The sequence below is a fragment of the Hirundo rustica genome, chromosome 19, assembly GCF_015227805.2.
Source record: "Hirundo rustica isolate bHirRus1 chromosome 19, bHirRus1.pri.v3, whole genome shotgun sequence".
NCBI lineage: Eukaryota > Metazoa > Chordata > Aves > Passeriformes > Hirundinidae > Hirundo > Hirundo rustica.
The window spans coordinates 6,045,112-6,054,856 of record NC_053468.1 but is presented as its reverse complement, the minus strand read 5'-3'; positions in this window follow the sequence as shown (position 1 = coordinate 6,054,856).

The window sequence follows — 9,745 nt, the reverse complement described above, 5'->3', positions numbered from 1 at the left end:
CCCTCCCGCAGGTAAGGAGGGACGGAGATGCTCTGGGGAGCTGGTGGCAATGCCACAGAGAGGGGCTGAACCCTTGGTGCTGGTCTGGACGCGCTCCCCGCACTGGTCCTGTGGATGTTTTGGGCTCTGAGGATGGGAGGAGTTGGGTAAGGACTGGGTTTTCCTCAGCTCCTGAAATAGAGGCTGAAGCTTTCCCCCCCCTCCACCCCCAGACTGCCCCTTGGAAAAACAAAACTGCTTCTGGTGTGAAATCTGGTTGGTTTCAGCCATTTCTTTTAAGGGATGAGGAGAGAAGAATGGATTTTCTGCTGTGAAAATGATGTTAAATTATACTCAGAAAATGTAAAAAGGGGGCTGAACTCACCCCAGGATGCTCCAGTAGCTCTGCAGTGAGTTACTGTAGTTCTGCAATTTGCTTTGCAAGCCCTCCAGCAATCCCATTACCAGCTTTTCCCTCCTGTTTTGGCATCAGAAATACCGATTCCTCCCCCATTTCCATGCAGCAGAAATGCAGGGGTTGGATCTCACGCCATCTGCAATCCTTGCGCCCGTCTCACCTGTTCCTTCCTCAAACCCTGTGGGGTTTAGGAGAGCTCAGATGAGATTTCCCTTCCTGGGGGGCTTCAGCACAGACAGACCATGCCAAAAAAAAACCTCCTGGGGAGTGGGAAAGGATGGGGCTCCCTGCAGTCCCCCCATCCTCCATCCTGTGCCATACAAACGTGCCGGCTTTGGCTGCTCTGTCCCAAAAGCTCCACGCTCCGAGGTGCCCAGGGCAGGCAGGGAGCTGGCAGACAGGACACAAGCAGATGGAAAACCACAGGGAAGACCCCAAATCCCTTCCCAGAGCAAGGAAAGGGACCCAGGAGCCTGCTCCTTCCCCAGTGCTGTGCCTTTGGGGTATAAAGGCTCCTTTCCTCCCAGCTCAGGTGGGAAGACCCAGCCTGCAGCACCGGTCACCTTCACCACCAAGTGTTTGATTCCTGCTGGGACACTGGGAAGATGATCTCCGTGTTCTCATGGATGGGGTTCAAGGGTGGGGAAGGGCTCATGCAGTGGCACAGAGCTCACTCATCTGTTTGTGCAATTCCTTTGTTGATAAGAACAAATTCCTAGGTTGGGTATTTTTGGTTTTCCCATTTTTTTTTTTTCTTACGTGTGTTTGAGTGTGTTTTTGTGAATACATAAAAGCCCTTTGAAAGTGCCCTGAGAGCTGACTTGTTTTTCTTCACCCCCTCAAAGCCCTGGGTAAAAGCAAACACCTGGAGAAGAAGGGATGACCCCAAACCCGGAGGAGAGAGCTCAGTTCTTGCTGCCAAAAACTGGCTCAAATCCCTGGCTGACCCTCAGGCAGCCTTTAATTCCCACCCAGCTGAGAGCTCAGCTTGGACCTTTCCCCAGCCCAGCTCCGGGGGTACAACCCCGATGCCCACCGGGCTCAGGGCAGCTTTGGGTTTGTTCCCAGTGGGATTTGGCAGCCAGGTGAGCTGTGGGGTGGCCCTGGCCCCATGCTCAGGCTCCTGTTGGCTGCTTCTCTTCCACTCCCCACGGACAGAACTTTCCCGGTATCTTGATCTCAGCTTTCCATCAGTGAGGAAACTGAGACATAGAAGCATCTTCCAGGCAGTTGGACAAGGGCTTGCTGAGGGCCTGGGAGAGGGCAGGGAGGTGGTGTGTGAACAAAATCCTCCTTTCCCTGTGCTCCTCCATGCTCCACTGCCCCCTCACTTCCCGGCTTGCCTCCTGCCTCCAGGACAGCTGGGCAACACCTGGGTCCTGCTGGGAGCAGGACGGGGACAGAGCTGTCCCCAGCAGCTCCCAGGCCAGCTGGGGATGGGTCACAGGGCGCTGTGGGCTCCTCCAGCTCCTCTCCCTGTGGCTATGGGAGTGGGGCTGGTGGCCAGGAGCTGCTCTGGAAGCTGCAGCCTCTTGGGGTGTCACAGGGATGAAGGGAAGAAAGGCTGGGTGGGTTTTCCCTGTTTTTCCTGGGGATTGTGCCTTGACCTGGCAACGCTGGGCTGGTTTTTGGTGTTACAACACATCCTGCTCCTCTTGGATTTGAGCTGGGAAGAGCAGGTCCTGGTATCCTGGACCTCTCACAAACAATGATCCGGCAAGCAAAGGGTTTCCAGCCAGGAAAGGCAGCAGCTGCCTCCCTCATCTTCCAGCCTTTTCTCCTGCAGCCAGCCTGGAATGGGCTGGGATCCACAGGGATCCCCCCAGACACTCCACAGCCAAGCTGGGCATCATCTCCTGTTCCTCTGGGAGCAGCGAGTGGCAGGAGGGTGGGAGCAGGGTACCAGCGAGGGGATGCCCTGGGACAAGGAACAGGGGGATGGAGGATGGATGCCCTGGCTCTGCAGCAGGGTAGCAGCACAGGGGATGCCCTGGGGCTAAGCAGCAGCACAGGGAATGCTCTGGAGCGCAATAACAGCACCGGGGATGCTCTGGAGATCAGTAACAGCACAGGGAATGCTCCGGGGCTCGGTGGCAGCACAGGGGATTTTCTGGAGCTCGGTAGCAGCACAGGGGATGCTCTGGGGCTCGGTGGCAGCACAGGGGATGCTCTGGGGCTCGGTGGCAGCACAGGGGATGCTCTGGGGCTCCGTAGCAGCACAGGGGATGCTCTGGGGCTCGGTGGCAGCACAGGGGATGCTCTGGGGCTCCGTAGCAGCACAGGGGATGCTCTGGGGCTCGGTGGCAGCACAGAGGATGCTCTGGAGCAGGGTAGCAGCGCAGGGGGTACCAAGGGTGCGAGTGCATCCCACCACGGGACCAGAGCCAGGCTGCAGCGGCAGCGTGGGAGCCGGGATAAGCCGAGTTCCTGCCCAGCTCCCATCCTCTTGCCGACGTCAGCTGTTTCCCGGCGCCCAGAGCAGCTGCAGCTCCACACCGGTCGATGTCATCGATTAGTTCCTCTCCCCGTCCCTGGAGAGGGGATGGCGTGGGGGGTAGCAGGGAGGAGAGAATAAATATTTCAGCAGGTCCAGGCAAAAGCTGGGGTTATTTTGAGGCTGGGATTTATGGGCTATTAGGAATAAGCAATGAGTCTGTGCTGGGGAGAAGAGACCCATTAATCCAGGCTGAAGGAGCACAAATGAGCAAGGGGAAATGGAGGAGGCTTTAATTATTTTGCCACGTTCTAGAATAATAAGCTGGCCTCTGGCTGGGCGCTGGTGTGGGGCTCAGGAGCTCTGCTGCCCGGGAACTGGGGCAGGTGAGGGGACACTGACGATTAAATCTCCCCCCAGCTGTGCTGCGAGGGATGTGCAATCCATTCCGGGACCAGCACAAGCAGCGCTTCTGGCTGGGGCGTGCAGGAGATGCCCCGCTTGCGGGGGGAGGCCGCAGGGACGGCAGGAGGGGCCCGTGGGTCAGTGCCCGGTGCCAGGGGTGCCCTTCCCGGCCTGGGCCAGCCCCGCCACCGCCGTGCCCCGTTAAGGCAATCCCGTCTGTGCCTGTAACCGGAGGAGCTGGGCGCTATCCGGTGCAGGGTGAGTCAGTGCCGGAGGCAGCCCTGGGCCGGGAGCATCCCTGGCTCTGCACGCCCGGCACCACCTGGGTCACCTTGGGCTCTGCTCCGTTCTCCAGCTCACCGTGTCCCCCCGGCTCACCGTGCCCTCCTTGCCGCCTCTGCATCCCCCACTACGTGCCTCAGTTTCCCTGGGGGACACGGGGAGCGTGGTCCCGGCTCACCCCTTGACACCCGCGGGGAGCTGCAGGAACCCGGCTGCCCTGGCTGGAGGGACATTCCTTACCCCGTGGGGACGCCGAGGTTTGCCCCCCACCAGGGGCAGCGTGCCCCAACCCCTACAGTCAGAGGTCCCGGGAATGTGGACACCCACGTGGCAGGGATGCAGGGCAGGGACAAGCCTCGGACCTCCAGCTCGGTCGGGACGAACACCGCGCGGCATCCCTGCGGCACCGCAAGCCTGCTTCCGCGGCGAGCGTGGCCCCGGGTGCCAAGGTGACCCGGCGGGAGCAGGGTGGGCGCAGGAGCCGCTCGCCGCCCCCCACCCACCGCCGGCAGCCCCCTCCCTCCCCGCCGCTGCCGGGCCTGCCGCCGCGGCTCCCGCTGACGTCACCCGCCGGAGCCAGCAGCTATTTTGGGAACTGCAAAGTCACTGGCGCAATTAGTCGGCTGGCAAAGGCAGCGGGGCGGCGGGGGGACCGCGGGCACGGCTGCTCCCCGCGCCGTGCCGTGCCGTGCCGTGCCCTGCCCTGCCGGGGGCTGCGCGGCCACGGCCCACGGGCACCGCCAGCTTCCCTCCGCCAGGACAAACGGCCAGGGCTGCAAATCCTCCCATCCATCATTTCCGTCTCTCTGCCTTTTTTTTTTTTTTTTTTTCTTTTCCTTTAATATTTAATGAGATGTCGCTCCCCTGGCAGGAGCCTCCCCACGTGGGCTGCCGAGCGCTGGCGAAAGCCAACTCGCTGCCGCCTCGCTGCCACCGCTCGCTCGCCTTTGGAGAGAGGCAGGGGAGGGGTTGCCTGCCAGCCGCGCTTCCCAGGGCGATGCCGCGGCCCTGCGGGGTGGCTCCGGCTGGTCCCCCGGTGCTCTGCTGCCCGCTGGGCGCTTGGTTGAACCCGGGCTGCATCCTCCTGGATGGAGGCACCGCGGTGCCCCGGCCGCGAATGCCCTGCTGGCCCCACGGCAGCGATGGATGGGCTGCTGCGACAGTGGAGGGACACCTGGGGCACGGTGGCATTGTGCCATGCAGTGTCCTTGAGGCCGGGGATGTGGGGACAGTCAGAGAGGATAGCTGGGGGTCTCAGTCCCGCTGCCCAGCGTTGTTTGCTTTCTCTGCCCACCGTCCTCGCCTCCCGGTAACCTCCAGGTCATGGCCAGAGGGGATGTGCGCAGGAATGCTGGGACAAGCTGATCCTGGCAGGCTCCAAACACCCCAAAAGCGAGGCTCAAAAAATCCATTAAAAAAAAGTCTCCAGACTTTTCTATGTGACCTGACATCCCTTTCAGTCCCATCCCCCAGGGAAAAAACCCCAAATCCTTTCTCCCGACGCCTGGAGAGGGGCTATAGCAGGAGCTGGTGCTCAGCTCCCCTGATCCCACAGGGGGCTTGGGGCGGGAAGGGCCGGATCCAGAGGGATCCATGGGCACAGCAGAGGTGATGAGCGCTTGCAGACTGACCCCCACCCTGCTCTCCATCGCTCCGAGCCCCTGCAGGAGGGATCCCTGCCTGTGCTGGGGGGCTGGGGGAGCTGCTGGCGGTCCTGGGGTGGGGACAGAGCGGTGAGTGGGAGCACGGGGTGGGCTGTGGAGTGACAGGGGCCGTGCGAGGGCAGGGGGAAGGCAGCAGCGTGTGCTCCCCCCGGGCTGGGGGAAGAGGCCGCGGCGGTGGGGCTGCGAGCCGTGAGGCTGTGCTGAGTCACGCTGCAGAGCCTGCGAGCAGGACTGCAGCAAGCGGCTCGGTGTGACAGCCCTGTCCCTCCGCCCCCGGCTCCTCGCCTCCTCCTGGGGGCCAGGATGCTGATGGGGGTTGATGTCCAGGTTGGGGGTGTCCCGCTGCTCCCCTGGTCGTGGCTGTGTCGAAGTTCCCAGCCCGCAGCCCCTCCCCGTCCCCCTGCCCTTCGATAGGGATGGGGATGCTCTAGGAGGGGTGCCCTGAAGCTCCTGGGCAGGGAGAGGGGAGGACTGAGCTGCCCTTTGGGGGATGAGTGTCCCCAGGACACACACGGGGTGTCCCTGGGTAGCTGTGACACGGGGGACAGCAGGGCCGGGGGGTCACTCGCTGCCAGCACAAACACAAAAAGGCCCTGAGCAGGCACTGGAACACGGGGCAGCTTTCCCCTGGCATGGGTGGAGTGGGGCGGTGGGTGGGCAGAGATCGCCCCAACTCCAACCCGATGCCACCAACCCAGCACACGGAGCTGAGCATCCGCCCCTGCTACTGCACAGGAGAAAGGCTGAGGCAGGTGCCTGCCGCAGAGGGAAACTGAGGCACGGGTTGTGCCCCGATTATTGGCCCCAGATGCTGCCACCTCTCGGGCTCAGAGTCCGGGGCAGCTCCGTCCCCACAGGACGCTGGTGACCACCTTGCCTGGTGCTGCCTACCAGCCCCGCAGAGCTCAGAGCTGCTTCTGGAGGGACCGAGACAAGCAGGGCTTTTTTTAGGTGCTCCGTAAGTGCCGTCTGGGCGGTATTTATATCGGCTCCTTAAATAAGAGCTGCCATCTGAGCCTGACGAGCCTGCTTAATTATTAATGCCCCGCAGGGAAGCAGCACGCCCGCCTGGTCCCGGCCCACCTTCCCGCTGGGATCCCGCATCCCAGGTCCCCCCGGCTCCCCACCGCCGCCCAGAGCGAGTTGTGACAACCGGGACATCCCAGAGCACCCCGGCTTCCCATGGGAACATGGCTAACGTGGGAGTATCTCCCCGAGGGCAGGAAAGAAGGCTGAGAGGGGATTTTCCAAGAGGAGGATGCCACGGGCATTGCCAATGCTGCAGTTCTTAGCGGGCATCGGGAATAAGGGGAGAGTGGGAGGCACGGGGCGATGCTCTCCCATCCCATCTCCATAGCTTGAAGTGATTCCAGGGAAAATCATTCCTGGAAGCCCCGAGGAGTAGGGGCAGCCCTGCTTCGAGACAGAGCTTATGCTAAACAGCACGGGAGGGCAGCTGCTGCAGCAGAATTAATTTGGGCTTGGAAAGCGCTTTGAAAGGCTGAGATGAAAGGCCAGGGCTGGGTACAAAGAGCTGCAGCTCCACAGACAGGGGGAAGGAAACTCCCAGCAAAGCACCCTCAGTCTGTCATCAGCCTCACCAGCCATGGCCCCTCCATCGCCTCCTGCCCCAGGTGAGGCAGCCTCTGGCTCTGGGACATTATGGGGAGGGGTGGTGAACCCCTGAGCTCACCCAGCTGCTGGTTGTGGGGTCCTGCCTTGGTTGGGTGTGACCCCTCAGCTCTGGTTTGAGCCAGGATGGAGGGGCCAAGGGGCTGGAGAGGAAGAGGGGAAGAGAGGACAGCTCCTGGGACGTGTCCCTCGCCGTGTCACACAGCCAGGCTCAGGGCAGCACGGTGGGAAAGGGGCCAGGCTGCCCCAGCATGGAGGCGTTGGGGACAGGCAGTCTGGCCCAGGAAGGGGTCAGGCAGGGAGGACACGAAGGCACCACTGTCCTGCAACTCCAGTGAAGGGGACACTGAATCCAGAGGTTTCCTCAGCGTGTTTCTCCACCAACGTAACTGCAAGAGTCACAAAAGCGCTCCCCTGGGCAGGCAGCCCCTTCTTCAGGGCAATCCAAGCAGCAGCTGCCTGGGCAAGGGAACCAGGGAGCCCTGGGGCTGTGCAGGAGCCTGGGCAGCACCCCAGCGATGGGACCCACCCCAGCCCACGCACCAGCCCTGGGAAATGCCACCCTGTGTCCCCTGGTCTCCACAGCTTTGCCACCCACCTGAAGACACCAAGCAGTCGGGTCACTGCTGGTGTGAGGTGTGGGACAGGCTGGGACACCTGCACCACACATCTCCCGTGCTGAGAATCCCCTTCCCTGGGCATCCTCTGGCTCCAGGCGAGCAGAGACGGAGGGAAAAGGCACAAGGGTAAGGGCACGTGACTGTCGCTCTCCCGCAGGAAGCGAGGGGTGAGGATTTCTGGATCCATTTTCAGAGCAGTCAGCAGCTCACCCAAGCAAACCTCCAAGTCACGGAGAATTTCCTGCCTTCCCTCACGGTGTCACAAGGCATCGACAAAGACGTAGCGGGGAAAGCAAGAAAATGCAAAGAGAAAGGCTCTTCTTCCAGGCCACAGGAATTGGCAAAGTGGCACATTTGAACGCAGAGAAGTATTTTTAATCCCGCAGGCAGAATCGAGGTTATTAGGTTTTTCTGGGACATCTGCAGAACAGACCCACATCCTTTGGGTCATTGTGATTTCCCAACACAGCAGCTGCCCCAGCCTCTCACTGAGGGCTGTCTGCAGGCACCAGAGGTGGGAAAAGTGGATTTAGTGATGTCCAGCCTCCAGCTGCCCGTGCTGCCCACCAGAACCTCCGATCTGGGACCGTTCACCACCAAACCTTCACCCCACTGCTGCCCAGGCTGTGCAACAGAGGAATTAGGTGTTGTGAGGGGTGTTGATTTATGCATCAGAGCTCAAAAAGGGGGCTGGATTCACTGCAGATAAATATTACGGCCGGATTGCTACGCTGAAGAATTTACAGCATCATGAATATCCTGTTCTGACCTGTGATGGGGAAGGAAATCATCTGCGTTGGGAAATATATTTATGGCTCTGGTGCTCTGACAGAAATAAATCAGTATTTGCTCGTTTTGGGGCAAAAACAGGGTCACTGTAAATCGGCAGAGCTGGCTGAGAATGTGCCAGGCTTATGGAAAATACTAGATAAGAGTCCAAAGGTTTGTATGGAGAGGCAACAGTTTTTATTAAGACTGTTGATGTATTTGGAGAAATCAGGGGATTTTCCAGGTGCAAAAGTACTTCTTCAGGTCTGGGCTCGTGTTCAATACTGTCCATGAGAACCCAGGAATCGTACCCAAGGGACAATATTATTTATTTTCCAGGTTAGAGGATGCATATATCCAGCCCAAATGCAGTGGGATCACTCAGAAGGGGATGAGCAGGGAGTCTGCTCCCGTTCATTCACAGACCTGTGCGTGCTTGGCCCACATGGGGTGATGCCCCACAGACACCTCCAGATTACTGACAAGAAATGGCAGCAATAACTGCAAAAAATAATTTGGGAACCAAACTCCTTCAATACCCTCTCACATTGCTCTTTTTTGCTCAAACCCTCAAAGCACTTTTTTGCTCAAACCCTCTCCCAAAACTGGCGCTAGGGCAAAAACAAGGCAGAGCCCCGCCGCGGAGCTCTCCAGAGATGACGGCGAGCCCCCTCGGGAAGGATGAATGAGCCTTTATCGGGGAAGAGGGATAAACTGCCCTTGTCTGCGGGATCTCTCCTCGGGATGGCCGGGGCAGTAAACAAAGGCACAAAGGCTGCTCTCACTCGGGAGCCACGTGCGCTGCGGGGTGTGAGGCCGGGGGTGCGGGAGAGGAGACAGCGTCTGATTTTTGTAGAGGAAATGGAGAGGATCCGGGCGTGTTTCTGGTTCGGTTTGTCAGAAGCGGGGAGATTTCTCCCGCTCTCGGAAGCTGTAAACAAAGGAGGATTTTGTGCTACACGAATCCAGGCGATGCCATTCTCTGTTATTTGCAGAGTGGTGCCAAACCCACAATAAAGACGGAGGTCTTGCCCCAAAAGGGTGTTGCTCACCACCAGCATCATTCCCAAAGCAGTTTGTCCCCACCCACGTGGGTGAGCCCGTGGCCATGGGCTCTGGACAGCCACAGCATTGCCCTGAGGACACCGGCACATCCCAGTGTCACCCAGGGCTCCTGTGAGGTTTCAGGCGGAAACCACAGGGCACAGGGACTGGCAGGTGGGGTGGCTGGGCCCTCTGGGATCATCCCCAAGCATCCCAAAGCACCTGTGCGAGGACAGTGACTTTGGGAAGGGCCAGGGATGTGTGGCACGTGAAGGACAGTGTTCATCTGTGCATCAGCACTGCCTGGCTCTCTCCAACCAGGAAAAAGTGCTTCCATTGGGATTGCTCTGTTTATTAGACCCCTTTCCTTTCTCCCAGTGCACAGCATCCTCTCAGCACCACTTTATCCAGAGGCGTTTTAGGAAAACAGGATCCAGTAAACCCTTTCATTTCTCCCGGTGCTGTAGCCTCCTCTCAACACCACTCTATCCAGAGATTC